At 45.1% G+C, this 16,299-nt stretch overlaps 1 protein-coding gene across 8 annotated transcripts in view; it reads right to left on the bottom strand.

Moving 5' to 3' along the window:
* LOC126091654 (serine-rich adhesin for platelets) overlaps positions 1–16,299 on the bottom strand; it is a 443,990-nt gene that overhangs the window by 380,715 nt on the left and 46,976 nt on the right. Inside the window, exon 1 of one of the 8 annotated variants that reach the window (XM_049907091.1) lies at positions 9,208–9,339. The exons of 5 other annotated variants lie outside the window; for them this stretch is intronic. The gene's annotated coding sequence lies outside the window, so the exon portion shown is untranslated. Of the gene's footprint in view, positions 1–9,207; positions 9,340–16,299 lie in introns of those variants that run through there. 2 more of the 8 variants (XM_049907083.1, XM_049907092.1) reach the window with 2 other exon arrangements.

Genomic DNA, 16,299 nt, shown 5'->3' with positions numbered 1-16,299 from the left:
CCCAACCAGAAGTTATGGTCTTCGGTGCCATTTCAAATCATAACAGGATTCATTTGATTGTCATCCGCGACCCTCTTACAGCACATCGGTACATCGCCGACAGTCTACACTCCGTTTTATTGCCCTTCACGGCAATTCATACTAGGCTTATGTTTAAGCAAGATAATGCTCGCCCACACACGGCGAGAGTTTCTACTGTAGTGTTCACAACAGGTGGATGGCAAGAGCAATCGTCGGATAGCTCACGTAATCCTAGCCGACAGATGGATCACAGAGCAGCAAAACGCCCCTCAACTCAGTGCTTGACAATAAACGATCATCAATGTCACCAAGATCCATTTCCAGACGCTGGCTCACAGGAACCAACTTCCCACACGACCCTACTCTGCTAAACATACTTCGCAAGACACAGCCCTTACCTTCTGCCCACAGCACACTATTGATCTCTTGGACTGTGGAGAAATATCACCTGAAGTATTGAACCTCAGTTCATAATTGTACATAAAAATGGCGCGGTAAGAGTGCTGCAAAAACCAGGTACTTCTCAAGTTTTGTGGTGGCATACTCTTAATGGAAACGCCTAGGAGGGATGAAATGAGAACCAAGAATGTCCGCCATTGCCCCGTCCCCCATAGGTTGTCGAAATAGAGCTGTGAAGGAGAGCACGTGCTCCACTTTGTTCATAAATAGCAGTCTGTCCCGGATTCGATTCCCGGCCTGGTCACAGATTTTCTCCTTTTGGAGACTGGGTGTTGTGCTGTCCTTACGTTCCGTATCGACAAAATTGAAATTCAACTACTTAGCTGGCTGTATGGGGACGACCCAAAAGCCAACAAATTAAAAAAAATAGTAGTCCACTGACAAACTGTACAGTCACCAAGACAGGTATGACGCTTCGTTGCTACTGAATTATATTTTAACGTTTGACAAACGTTCTGCAAACATGAAAAACAGGGAAAGAAGATCGTATCCTAATGCCCCACTGACGACAAATCACTAGCAACAGAACACAAGCTCAGACTGGAGAAAGATGGCAAAGGGAAATTGCCTTATTCTTTTCAGTGGAACCATCCCGACATTAGTCTCCGGCGGGTTATGGAAATCATAGAAAACATAAATATGAATAACCGGACGAAGATCTGAGCTGCCGTCCACCGAATGCCAGTGTCTTAACAAGTGTGCCATCTCGCTCGGTCCACAAACATGAGCATACGGGCTTGATCCCTCAGTCACCGTGCTTGTGTTGATCACATCTCGACTGTTTTCAAAACGGATGCGAATATCTTTATTACTACACTACTGGCCATTAAAATTGCTACACGACGAAGATGATGTGCTACAGACGCGAAATTTAACCGACAGGAAGAAGATGCTGTGATATGCAAATGATTAGCTTTTCGCAGCTTTCACACAAGGTTGGCGCCGGTGGCGACACCTACAACGTGCTGACATGAGGAAAGTTTCCAACCAATTTCCCATACACAAACAGCAGTTGACCGGCGTTGCCTGGTGAAACGTTGTCGTGATGCCTCGTGAAGGAGGAGAAATGCGTACCATCACGTTTCCGACTTTGATAAAGGTCGAATTGTAGCTTATCGCGATTGCGGTTTATCGTATCGCGACATTACTGCTCGCGTTGGTCGAGATCCAATGACTGTTAGCAGAATATGGAATCGGTGTGTTCAGGGGGGTAATACGGAACGCCGTGCTGGATCCCAACGGCCTCGTATCACTAGCAGTCGAGATGACAGGCGTCTTATCCGCAAGGCTGTAACGGATCGTGCAGTCACGTCTCGATCCCTGAGTCAACAGATGGGGACATTTGCAAGACAACAACCATCTGCACGAACAGTTCGACGAGGTTCGCAGCAGCATGGACTATCAGCTCGGAGACCATGGCTGCGGTTACCCTTGACGCTGCATCAAGACCAGAGTGCCTGCGATGGCGTACTCAACGACGAACCTGGGTGCACGAATGGCAAAACGTCATTTTTTCGGATGAATCCAGGTTCTGTTTACAGCATCGTGATGGTCGCATCTTTGTTTGGCGACATCACGGTGAACACACATTGGATGCGTGTATTCGTCATCGCCATACAGGCGTATCGCCCGGCGTGATGGTATGGGGTGCCATTGGTTACACGTCTCGGTCACCTCTTCTTCGCATGGACGGCAATTTGAACAGTGGACATTACATTTCAGATGTGTTACGACCCGTGGCTCTACCCTTCATTTGATCCCTGCGAAACCCTTCATTTCAGCAGGATAATGCACAACCGCATGTTGCAGGTCCTGTACGGGCCTTTCTGGATACAGAAAATGTTCGACTTCTGCCCGGTAGCACTTTCTCCAGATCTCTCACCAACTAAAACGTCTGGCCAATGGTGGCCGAGCAACTGGTTCGTCACAATACGTCAGTCACTACTCTTGATGAACTGTGGTATCGTGTTGAAGCTGCATGGGCAGCTGTACCTGTAGACGCCATCGGAGCTCTGTTTGACTCAATGCCCAGGCGTATCAAGGCCGTTATTACGGCCAGAGGTGGTTGTTCCGGGTACTGATTTCTCATGGTCTATGCACCCAAATTGCGTGAAAATGTAATCACATGTCAGTTCTAGTATAATATATTTGTCCAATGAATACCCATTTATTATCTGCATTTCTTCTAGGTGTAGCAATTTTAATGGCCAGTAGTGTATTTCCGACAGTCTCATTGAAGAGAGTGTGACTATTGGCTATATCTACCTATTGTGCCACATCTCATGTAGGACTTGTAAGAGTAGTGGTTGTCATCAGTGCGAAAGAAAAAGCTACGCGTCTCCCATTGAACGACTCAACAGTATGTGCTGCAAGGTCACACTATTACGCAAACGCCCAGTTGTGGCGTTTTCTGCATTTACCTCTTGACATTTGTTACTGGTGAATTGTCTGTGTCAGGAGCCTGACAGATTATCTTTATACAGTTCGTAAATTGTTGTCATCAATCGCTCTCGGCTTTTCCTAGCTTTTCTATCGTCGTAAGAGGTCCGCTGTTTTCGTGATTTGGATGTTTTTTATGAGAATGCAAAGTCACCCTGTACGTTTCTGATTATTTAAAATTTTGGGCCACAGAAGCTCTAACCTGGACCTAATATTCCCTCACAATCGTTCTGCTAAAGGGATTCGTGAGGAAGGCAAAGATTTCGGTTCGAGGTTAAGCCTGACACGCAACTGTAATACATCCAGACTATTAAGTCCAGTATACTACCCGCCGCACAGCGTTTTACAAAAACTACCTTGTTTTCCAGTTTGTGAAAGTTAAAATAAGGAAATACGGACCCTGCTTTGGACTGGATGGGCTGCCGTTGCGCACTGTCCTGCGACGATCACTCTGATCGTATGCGACGATTTTTTTTTACATCGTTATTTTCTCTTAAACAACAAACCAGCTGCAAAGGAGTAAAATAAACGGAAATGTTAACTTTTTTTCTCCGCTGTTACTTGTTACATTTACAGTCGAAATCCCGGTCATGTAGAACACTTGGAAGTGTCCTACCGAACGAGGTAACACAGTGATCAGACAATAAATTGGGATTCTTGAGAGGCCGGTTTCAAACATCGTCGTTGTGCAGGCGTAACATCAAGCGCCTGCACGTCGGCCTGGAACGTTACAGCAGAGAGGGCTGTGAGACGACGCTGTCTAGGACGACACCACGGCAGGAGCGGCCCCTACACGAGGAGAACATAAGTGCTGCGCCGCGAAGCCGCGGCCGGACTAGAAAGACGAGCCGTCATCCAAACGCTTTAGCCATGACTTATCAACTGTTGCGTTTTGCTTGCACTGAAATTCTATATACCAAGGGACATCGATTATTCGCATGTCGCCAACTGCCTGCGACACCTCTTTGTGAAAACGCAAAGTACAGGGTTATTACAAATGATTTCACAGCTCTACAATAACTTTATTATTTGAGATATTTTCAAAATGCTTTGCACACACATACAAAAACTCAAAAAGTTTTTTTAGGCATTCACAAATGTTCGATATGTGCCCCTTTAGTGATTCGGCAGACATCAAGCCGATAATCAAGTTCCTCCCACACTCGGCGCAGCATGTCCCCCATCAATGAGTTCGAAAGCATCGTTGATGCGAGCTCGCAGTTCTGGCACATTTCTTGGTAGAGGAGGTTTAAACACTGAATCTTTCACATAACCCCACAGAAAGAAATCGCATGGCGTTAAGTCGGAAGAGAGTGGAGGCCATGACATGAATTGCTGATCATGATCTCCACCACGACCGATCCATCGGTTTTCCAATCTCCTGTTTAAGAAATGCCGAACATCATAATGGAAGTGCGGTGGAGCACCATCCTGTTGAAAGGTGAAGTCGGCGCTGTCGGTCTCCAGTTGTGGCATGAGCCAATTTTCCGCGGGGTACGCGTGAAACTTGCCCGCACGCGTTCAACCGTTTCTTCGCTCACTGCAGGTCGACCCGTTGATTTCCCCTTACAGAGGCATCCAGAAGCTTTAAACTGCGCATACCATCGCCGAATGGAGTTAGCAGTTGGTGGATCTTTGTTGAACTTCGTCCTGAAGTGTCGTTGCACTGTTATGACTGACTGATGTGAGTGCATTTCAAGCACGACATAGGCTTTCTCGGCTCCTGTCGCCATTTTGTCTCACTACGCTCTCGAGCGCTCTGACGGCAGAAACCTGAAGTCACGACCATATGTCAATGAATGGAGCTACAGCGAATTTATGAAATCGCTTCAATCATTTGTAATAGCCCTGTATTGTCAATTTAACTTACTGTAATAAACCCCATTAATAAGATTTGCTTGAAATTTTGTCTAGCTATCCGAGAAAACAGCTTCCTAGGCACCCTATATTAGACGAGTGGGCGGGATACGACAACCCGGCCATCGAGGTGCATTTTGTTGCGGTGTCGTCAGTTTGTTTCAAGTTAACATCGAGCTAATTTCTTCAAAGAGTCTATGTTCGCTTGTTGATCTGTCTCTGTCATTCGTGGTGCTGATTACTGTTGCTCTTAGCCTTTAGGTCATGTAGTATCGCTGAATCTTTGCAGTAGTTCGCCAGTCACCTGTTTCTCAACTTCAGGTATTGATGATGACTGTTGATTCGACTACGTCAGCGTCGTCGAGAGAAGATGAGGTGTGGGTGTTCCTTCGAATACGGGGTGTTTCATAAAGAGTCAAGCGATTTCACCACTGTGTCATCTACACGAATCAAGACAAAAGCCACAGGGAGTGGCTGCGCTGTTTGAGGCGGCATGTCACGCACTGCGCGGCCCCTCCCGCCGGAGGTTCGAGTTCTCCCTCGGGCATGGGTGTGTGTGTGTTGTTCTCAGCCTAAGTTAGTGTAACTTAGTTCAAGTAGTGTGTAAGTCTAGGGACCGATGAACTCAGTAGTTTGGTCCTTTAAGAATTCACACGAATTTGAACATTTTTGAAGACAAAAACTAGGGGTGAATTTTAACTTACACACCGGTTTACAGCATTTTTATTTTCAAAACAGCCATCCAATTTTAGAAAGAAGTGTCTTTTGCACGCAAACACAGACAACTCTGGAATATCTTTTACAATTACGTTTCGGTCAGACTTTTCTTTACCTTTCACAAATGTTCAATATACTTACCAATCGAGACACAATAAACATCCAGACAACGGTCAAACTCATTCCATACTTTTCCGAGAGTGTTTGGAGTTATTACCTTGATTGTTGTTGCTACGCCCGCTCATGTAGACCTAAATTGTTGGAAGAGGAAACTTCTAGACTAAGTCTTTGATAAACCGCCACAAAAAAATAAATCACACGTTGTGAGAGCAGGCAACCATGGATGTCAATAGCGTAATGCAAGATCCGCAGGTCCCTTAGGGCTCATCGATCGGTGACGCAACTCAATTTTAAGAAATTCTCTTACATGCAGGTGCCAGCGCGGAAGTAGACTACTCCAGCCTACTGAAAAATGAAATTTTCAGCCGTTCCGGGTAATTTGAGACGCTAAGGTCGCCATAAAACACGCCAGAAGGACGTATGAGGAACAGCCCTCAATTGTCACGACTTCTGCGGACTACGTGTAAAACTCAGTCGAATGCGCTATATTGCGGCGACCTGTGGATTTCCGCTTACCTAAACACCTGTTTCTTAAATATATTGGTGTCATCGTTGAACGTCTTAATCTGTAGGAGGTGCTTTGCCGTGCTGTCTACGAAAACGCACCACACTGTTGTAACGGAATTATATCTGTTGAAATGGAGAATGCAAAATTCCTTTTATCACTTTGTTATCGCCATCTCGACCAGACGAACATTGATTAATGAACGAGTAAGCGAGTTAACTGCACAGGACACTTACAGCTGGCGCCAAGGTGAAGCTTTAGTTTCAATGTGTGAATTAAAATTCATCCCAAGTTTCTCTCTTCATACATGCAGAAGGTGTTGTCTTGTGTAATCGGATGGACCTTTCTGCAACATCCTGTATTCTCAAGTTTATTGGTACAAACAAGGAGACCACACGGTAATTGGATTTTTGTGATTGTCTGTACTTATGTTACGTGAAGTTCAGAACTCAAACCAAGGTAGATCAATGCAACGCTCAAAAATTCTCGAGAAAAATTACTTTGAAGTTTTCCGAGCGTCTTTAATAATCTAAATTACGGTCGATTTTTCGACAGGCAGCTTGGCTACCATGTTGCGGTCGTAGTTTCGATTTCTGGCCGAAGCAAATTTTTAAACAAAGATGCCTGCCCTATGAGCATTAACCTGAAGCGTAAAACACATAAAGTTGGAAAAAATAGTAGCCCCCGAGACTGGCAATCGCTGGATCACTGGTTCGAATCTCGTTTTGGTTATTATCTTTTCCGTTTTTTCCGTTCATTTCGAATACCTACGTCACTTAAATATAAAATTGAACAAATATATACTAATTAAGATGTAACTGACATTTTATGGAAAATCCGGGTCTTCTTATTTCTAATCACACATTGCACACAAAAATCCAATTCTCATTGCAAATAAAAATTCCTAATTACCGATATTTATAAAAGATTGTTAATAAATATTTTTTATTGAAACAATATTACATATTTTTCGTCTCTGTATATTTTACGCTCCATGGAAATGCTCATGGAACATGCATCTTTGTTTAAACATTTATCACAGCTGGAAATCGAACCCAGCCCACCTTGGTAGCAGATGAGCATTCTGCCACACATCCGTACGGCCCGTAGGAAAACTAAATCTCTTTAGGGTGTTAAAACCGCTTGGAAAAGTCGATTTTGTCGAGAATTTTTTAGCTTAGGTAGATTGACGTTTGAGTTCCTACACTCATGTATTATAAATATGAAAAAATTGGGCAAGCGCGAGCAGGACTCGCGCACTGAGATTTCTGTATAAACTTAATTATTTATACCGTCAGTTCATCCATTCCTGGAACTGAGGATTTCGACGATTTTTGCCTGTTATCGAGATTGATACTGGCAAGATATAGGTCCAAGGAATTGCAAGGTGTTCGAGAACGATTTAATTTCAAGTTTGAAGTCAGATAACAAATGACAAAAGAAAAATTTTTGACGTGTGATTAATTAGAAATTACCAGTTTTCTGATGTTTTTCTTTGCTTGTACTGTGAAACCTTGCTTCTTGGCAAACTTCATGAATCTAGGTCAACAGGATGATGAGTGAGTTTACGAGTATCAAAATATGTGACCTAAATGGCCGTATTTTTTGACTGCATTGACTTAAAAGCTAACGTTGATTATACCGCCAAGGTACTATAAACCTTAGCATGTCAAATAAATTTCAGCTTGATACGTCTACCCGTCCCTGAAAGAAGGGGTCTCAACGAACGCACGGCACACAAAAATGGTTCAAATGGCTCTGAGCACTATGCGACTTAACAACTGAGGTCATAAGTCCCCTAGATTTTAGAAATACTTAAACCAAAAGAACCTGAGGACATCACACACATCCGTGCCCGAGGCAGGATTCGAACGTGCGACCGTAGCGGTCGCGCGGCTCTAGACTGAAGTGCTTAGAACCGATCGGCCACACCGGCCGGCCACGACAGACAGTCTGGTAACAAATGACAAAATTTCTTTTGCGTGTAATGTAATTACAAATCATACCTTTCGAATTTTTTCAAAATGTTCAAATGTGTGTGAAATCTTATGGGACTTAACTGTTAAGGTCATCAGTCCCTAAGCTTACACACTACTTAACCTAAATTATCCTAAGGGCAAACACACACACCCATGCCCGAGGGAGGACTCGAAGCTCCGCTGAGACCAGCGGCACAGTCCATGACTGCACGAATTTATTTATTTGCGTGTACTGTGAAACCTTGCTCGTTGGCAAATTCCATGATTGCAAGTCAACAGGAAGTATCCTGTAAGGTAGGTTGCGATGAGTGAGTTTGCGACTATCAGAATGTGCGACATATATGGCCGAATCTTTCGACAGCATTCACGTAGAAGATTGACTTTTTTACATTGCCAAGGCACCGTAGACCTTAAAATGTGACAGATTTAGAACTTGATACGTCTATCCATTGCTGAAAGATTTGGTTTTGAATAGTCGGACAGACTGACAGAGAGAAGGCACACGGACAATAAAGTAATCCTATAATGGTTCCCTTTTTAATGACCGAGATGCGGAACCCTAAAAAATACAAAAATGTGATTTCCATGTGGTCTCCGCCTGCCGGAGTGGCCGAGCGGTTCTAGGCGCTATAGTCTGGAGCCGCGCGACTGCTACGGTCGCAGGTTCGAATCCTGCCTCGGGCATGGATGTGTGTGATGTCCTTAGGTTAGTTAGGTTTAAGTATTTATAAGTTCTAGGGGACTGATGACCTCAGCAGTTAAATCCCATAGTGCTCAGAGCCATTTGAACCATTTTTTTTTTTTTTTGTGGTCTCCTCGCCTGCTAAGTAACACCCGACAGCGATAGTAAGATTTTATTACTCAACGAAAATTGTTTGGTTGCTTCTACCCAGATGGCCAAAAATAACAATATATGTGTTAGCGTTTAAAGGGTGCCTGACGAAGGACGTGAACGTTGGTCTAACCAAACAGCGATTCTCAGTCAGGAAGAAATTCGCTCCTACGCTGGACACGTCTAACGCCACTGACTCACACACACACACACACACACACACACACAGACAGGTTGTTCCAACAGCCAGCAGTAGCAGCCAGCGGGCAGTAACTCACGTGAGCCGTGCCGTCCGTGTGGCGTCGGCCGCACGACTGGTGCTGGTGTGTGGCCCGGCCGCGGTGGCCGCTCACCAGATTAAAATAGTATTTGATCCCCGTCGCCAAACTGCGCCCTCCTCTCGAGCAGTAGCGTCAGCCCCCCCAGCGCCGAGGCGTATCGGCATGCGAGCGCGGCAAGCGCCGCGACAATAAGCATATGGCGACCAGACGGATGGGCCGGCGTGCCGTGGGCGCGCCACACCGCTGCCAGCGGCGGCGCGGCCTCGAGCGCGTGCCACTCGGCGCAAGTCTATTTCCGCAGACAGTTGTTACTGGACAGGCATTCGAGCCTATCCAGAAACTGAAAAATTACTCCAGCTTATCGAAGAAACGGAACGCAAAAATGCAAGGGGGTGAATAAAGGAAAGCAATCATAACAGCTAATGACCGTTGTTCGCTTTAAAGTAGCTGTCATTTGACAGCTGGAGCGCTGCACAGCTCCCGTCTCCAATACACCAGGATGGCTGTACCGGCTGACACTACTCTCCCACTTCCGCTATACAAAGCATTACGCCTGCCACTTCTCAAGCACTAAAATTCCCCCCACCTCGTAAATTTCGCTTATTTCTAGAAACAAAAAGTTATACTCATACGTTATACTGACTAAACCAGAAGTTGTACAGAGTTTCTGGGAGACTATAAGGGAAAAATTGACAGGAATGGGGGAAAGAAATACAGTAGAAGAAGAATGGGTAGCTTTGAGGGATGAAGTAGTGAAGGCAGCAGAGGATCAAGTAGGTAAAAGGACGAGGGCTAGTAGAAATCCTTGGATAACAGAAGAAATATTGAATTTAATTGATGGAAGGAGAAAATATAAAAATGCAGTTAATGAAGCAGGCAAAAAGGAATACAAACGTCTCAAAAATGAGATCGACAGGAAGTGCAAAATGGCTGAACAGGGACGGCTAGAGGACATATTACGGATGTAGAGGCTTATCTCACTAGGGGTAAGATAGATACTGCCTACAGGAACATTAAATAGACCTTTGGAGAAAAGAGAACCACTTGTATGAATATCAAGAGCTCAGATGGAAACCCAGTTCTAAGCAAAGAAGGGAAAGCAGAAAGGTGGAAGCAGTATATAGAGGGTCTATACAAGGGCGACGTACTTGAGAACAGTATTGTGGAAATGGAAGAGAATGTAGATGAAGACGAAATGGGAGATACAATACTGCGTGAAGAGTTTGACAGAGCACTGAAACACCTGAGTCGAAACAAGGCCCCGGGAGTAGACAACATTCCATTAGAACTACTGACGGGCTTGGGAGACCCAGTCCTGACAAAACTGCCGGCCGGAGTGGCTGAGCGGTTAAAGGCGCTACAGTCTGAAACCGCACGACCGCTACGGTCGCAAGTTCGAAACCTGCCTCGGGCATGGATGTGTGTGATGTCCTTAGGTTAGTTAGGTTTAAGTAGTTCTAAGTTCTAGGGGACTTATGACCACAGCAGTTGAGTCCCATAGTGCTCAGAGCCATTTGAACGATTTTGAACCTGACAAAACTCTACCATCTGGTGAGCAAGATGTATGAGACAGGCGAAGTACCCTCAGACGTCAAGAAGAATATAGTAATTCCAATCCCAAAGAAAGCAGGTGTTGACAGATGTGAAAATTACCGAACTATCAGTTTAATAAGTCACAGTTGCAAAATACTTACGCGAATTCTTTACAGACGAATGGAAAAACTGATAAAAGCCGACCTCGGGGAAGACCAGTTTGGATTCCTTAGAAATGTTGGAACACGTGAGGCAATACTGACCCTACGACTTATCTTAGAAGAAAGATTAATATAAGGCAAACCAACGTTTCTAGCATTTGTAGACTTGGAGAAAGCTTTTGACAATGTTGACTGGAATACTCTCTTTCAAATTCTGAAGGTGGCAGGGGTAAAATACAGGGAGCGAAAGGCTATTTACAATTTGTACAGAAACCAGGTGACAGTTATAAGAGTAGAGGGACATGAAAGGGAAGCAGTGGTTGGGAAGGGAGTGAGACAGGTTTGTAGCCTCTCCCCAACGTTATTCAATCTGTATATTGAGCAAGCAGTAAAGGAAACAAAAGAAAAATTCGGAGTAGGTATTAAAATCCATGGAGAAGAAGTAAAAACTTTCAGGTTCGCCGATGACATTGTAATTCTGTCAGAAACAGCAAAGGACTTGCAAGAGCAGCTGAACGGAATGGACAGTGTCTTGAAAGGAGGATATAAGATGAACATCAACAACAGCAAAACGAGGATAATGGAATGTAGTCGAATTAAGTCGTGTGATGCTCAGGGAATTAGATTAGGAAATGAGACACTTAAAGCAGTAAATGAGTTTTGCTATTTGGGGAGCGTTTCTGAAGAAGAAAAATTTGTTAACATCGAGTATAGATTTAAATGTCAGGAACTCGTTTCTGAAAGTATTTGTATGGAGTGTAGCCATCTATGGAAGTGAAACATGGACGATAAATAGTTTGGACAAGAAGAGAATAGAAGCTTTCGAAATGTGGTGCTACAGAAGAATACTGAAGATTAGATAGGTAGATCACATAACTAATGAAGAGGTATTGAATAGAATTGGGGATAAGAGGAGCTTGTGGCACAGCTTAACTAGAAGAAGGGATCGGTTGGTAGGACATGTTCTGAGGCATCGAGGGATCACCAATTTAGTATTGGAGGACAACGTGGAGGGTAAAAATCATAGAGGGAGACCAAGAGACGAATACACTAAACAGATTCAGAAGGATGTAGGTTGCAGTAAGCTCTGCGAGATGAAGAAGCTTGCACAGGATAGAGTAGCATGGCGAGCTGCAATAAACCAGTCTCAGGACTGAAGACCACAACAACAACATGTGACCAAAAGTATGCGGTCACCTGGCTGAAAAAGAGTTACAAGTTCGTGGCGCACTCCATCGATAATGTTGAATTCAATATGGTGTTGGCCCACTCTTACCCTATGACAGCTTCCACTCTCGCAGGCACACGTTCAATCAGGTGCTGGAACGTTTCTTGGGGAATGGCAGCCCATTCTTCACAAAGTGCTGCACTGAGGTGAGGTATCGATGTCGGTCGGTGAGGCCTGGCACGAAGTCGGCGTTCCAAAACATCCCAAAGGTGTTCTATAGGATTTGGGTCAGGTCCCTAAGCAGGCCAGTCCATTACAGAGATCTTATTGTCGTGTAACCACTCCACTACAGGTGCCCGATCGTGTTGAAAGATGCAATCGTCATCCCCGAATTCCTCTTCAACAGTGGGAAGCAAGAAGGTGGTTAAAACATCAATGTAGGCCTGTGCTGTAATAGTGCAACGCGAAACAACAAAGGGTGCAAGTCTCCTCCATGAAGAACACGACCACACCGTAAGACCACCGCCTCCGAATTTTACTGTTGGCATTACACACGCTGGCAGATGACGTTCACCGGGAATTCGCCATATCCACACCATGTCATCAGATTGCCACATTGTGTACCGTGATTCGTCACTCCACACAACGCGCTTTTCCACTCTTCAATCGTCCAATGTTTACGCTCCTGTCACCGAGCGGCATTTACCGCTGTGATGTGTGGCTTATGAGCAGCTGCTCGACTATGAAATCCAAATTTTCTCACCTCTCGCCTAACTGTCATAGTACTTGCAGTGGATCCTGATGCAGTTTGGAATTCCTGTGTGATGGTCTGGATAGATGCCTGCCTATTACACATTACGACCCTCTTAAACCGTCGGCAGTCTCTGTCAGTCAACAGACGAGGTAGGTCCGTACGCTTTTGTGCTGTACCTGTCCCTTCACGTTTCCAGTTCACTATCACATCGGAAACAGTGGACCTAGGGATGTTTAGGAGCGTGGAAACCACACATACAGTCATATGACACAAGTGACTCCCAATCACTTCACCACGTTCGAAGTCGGTGATTTCCGTGGAGCGCCCGATTCTGCTCTCTCACGATGTGTAATTGCTACTGAGGTCGCTGATGTGAGTACCTGGCAGTAGGTGGCAGCACAATGCACCTAATATGAAAAACGTATGTTTTTGGGGTGTCCGGATACATTTGATCATATAGTGTTGCTGTCATTTGACAGCTGGAGCGCTGCACAACTCCTGTCTCCAAACCACCAGGGTGGCAGTACCAGCTCGCACTACGTTCCCTCTTCTTCTGCACAAAGCATTACGCCTGCCAGTTCTCAAGCACGAAACGTTTCCCGACCGAAAATTTCGCCTATTTCTAGAAAAACGTCACACTGATCCGAGAACCGACTGGTAACACGCTAAGAAACACGAAAGAGATCTCAGGGTGATTTTTTCCACCGTGTACGAACTCTAGGGATTGATCGATGAGAGGATAAGGAACAAAAAACATCTAGTGAACTTACGTTCGGAAATGCATGGTTTCCGTGCTAGAGACCATTTATTCAATCATACATTGTTACAGTGATTGCGGTCTTATACGTGCTGTACCATGCAGCCACAGATACAGTATGTATTGAAAATCGTTTCTATGTGCCTCAACGCAAGCGTGTACGCGCCGTAGCATGTTCTGTCTCACACGTTCACATCGGCCAGGCCGCATCCGAACAGTGTCAAAGGCGGCATGAATACGCTGCTCCAGTATCTCCACGTCTGGCTTTGTTTCTGCATACACGATACTTTCGAGATGGCCCCATAACCAGAAATGGCACGGGTTGAGATCAGGTGAACGAGCAGGTCATGCAACTAGACGCCCCCACCCTCCCCGGCCGACCCATTGACCAGGGAGGACACGATAGAGTTGGGTCCGGACGTTAATGGTGAAGTGAGCTGGAGCACTATCACGTAGCAGTTACCTAACCCTTCGAATCATCAATGGCATTCTTTCAGCAGGGGAGGAAAGCTATCCGCAAAAAACGCCGATAGTTCCGGCCTGTTAGGCGACGTGGAAGGAAGATTGGTCCCAAAATACGGTCGCCAGTTATCCCGGCCCATACATTCCTGTTGCACCGATGCTAATGATTCGCTGTCACTATACCACGGCGGTTCTGCATATTATCCCATTGACGAAAGATGAAGATACCACTCCGCGTAAAGGTGGCTTCATCTGTGAATAGGATGGATGACACAAATCCCGGAATAGTGGTAACCTGGTGAAGAAACCATCGAGAAACTGATCCCGATGTGGAAAGTCTGTTGATAGTACGCTATAATACCCTGCACTGCGGGCCAACTGCCTGGTACTGACACGGCGCTCGCGTTCCACAGTGTTAATCACATTTTTCTCCAAGTATGGTGTCCGAATACTTCGAGTACGTCCTTCATGATTTCCTGCTTCCTGAAACGATGCTATCTCAGTCAAACGGCGAAATGCAAACATTGAATGCTGTGGTTGTTGTTGGCGGGGATAGATCAATTGCTACAACCTTGCTGCCCATCGCCCGTTGCTATTTGCCTTTCCGTAAGTAAACAATACGTCGGCAAGCTCTCGATTCGAATACGGAACCACTGTGTACAACGCTGTATCACACCCACTACAAGGAGAGTAAGAAAGAGAAGAGAATCGGACATAACATTACTAATTACTATGGCAGGAACGGGCGCTAGGGCATGACGTTTGAGGAGCAGTATCACCCTCTAGGAGGAAACCACGAATGTTCAAATGTGTGTGAAATCTTATGGGACTTAACTGCTAAGGTCATCAGTCCCTAAGTTTACACACTACTTAACCTAAATTATCCTAAGGACAAACACCCACACCCATGCCCGAGGGAAGACTCGAACCTCCGCCAGGACCATCCGCACAGTCCATGACTGCAGCGCCTCAGACCGCTAGGCTAATCCGGCGCGGCAAACCACGCATAATATAACTGTGGCTGCATGGTACAGCGCGTATTAGACCGCTGTCTCTGTAACGAAGTATCATTGAATAAATGGTCTCTAGAATGGAAACCATGCATTTCCGGACATAAGTTCGTTAGACCTTTTTTGTACCGAATCCTCTCATCGATCAGTCCCTTGAGTTTGTACACGGCGGAAAAAATCAGCCTGGACACCAAACGTAAATTTCTTAATTTATGTGTAAGATAAAAACATTAAAGTTCGTACTTGTTGCGAGTTAAAAATAAGATAAGAAACAGATTGGGTGTTAAAAATATATTTAAAAAATTCCTTGCGTGTGTGCATTTCAGGTCCCATATTTCGTGAAAATGTTGGGATAAAATCATAACAACTGTTCCGAATTAATATGTAACTGAATTATCATTTCTTTAGTACAATGGTTACTCAGAGTACTAATGGTTACAGAATAGACAAATTACGAGTGTCAACTGTCGCTGGCCCCTGTAAGGCGGACGAGGCATCTACGTAATTGCTTTTCATCGTTTCTTCATACGACGCTGCCAAAGCCACCGAATTCGTTCGGTACTGCAGTTTTTAGGTCTTTTGGATCCTTTTTATGGTATTATTCAGAGACTGCAGTGTCACACCGAAGTTGGCAACGCGAATCGATACCACAAACGTTAGCGAAGGCTCATTGTAGTCCGTAACAGTCAATGGAAGGCCCTCCAGAAGACCACTCGTCCCTCTCGGCACAGCGGCGCCCTCACGTTGAGGTCAATATAGTGTCGACTAAGCAAGAGCTAAGCCCAGTTTGAGACCTCAGATACGGCAGTCAACATCATCATGCAGGACAGTGAGAGTTCTTAAAGTTTCTGATGAAATATGCTTCCGTAAATGTTTCATTTTTACTGCAAGAGAACAGTTTGTTAATGAGCGCCTCAAGTGACGCTTTGCTAGTTAATGACAGTTATAAATTGCACAAGAATCCTGTGGTGAAGGAATGTGTCAAAGTCAGGTAAATCTTTTTTTTTTCATTTATGTAATAAAGCGAACTAGTATTTCATCTACATCTACATCTACATTTATACTCCGCAAGCCACCCAACGGTGTGTGGCGGAGGGCACTTTACGTGCCACTGTCATTACCTCCCTTTCCTGTTCCAGTCGCGTATGGTTCGCGGGAAGAACGACTGTCTGAAAGCCTCCGTGCGCGCTCTAATCTCTCTAATTTTACATTCGTGATCTCCTCGTGAGGTATAAGTAGGGGGA

The sequence above is a fragment of the Schistocerca cancellata genome, chromosome 1, assembly GCF_023864275.1.
Source record: "Schistocerca cancellata isolate TAMUIC-IGC-003103 chromosome 1, iqSchCanc2.1, whole genome shotgun sequence".
NCBI lineage: Eukaryota > Metazoa > Arthropoda > Insecta > Orthoptera > Acrididae > Schistocerca > Schistocerca cancellata.
Note: the sequence above shows the minus strand (reverse complement) of the source record. Positions and strands in the feature narration are given on the sequence as shown.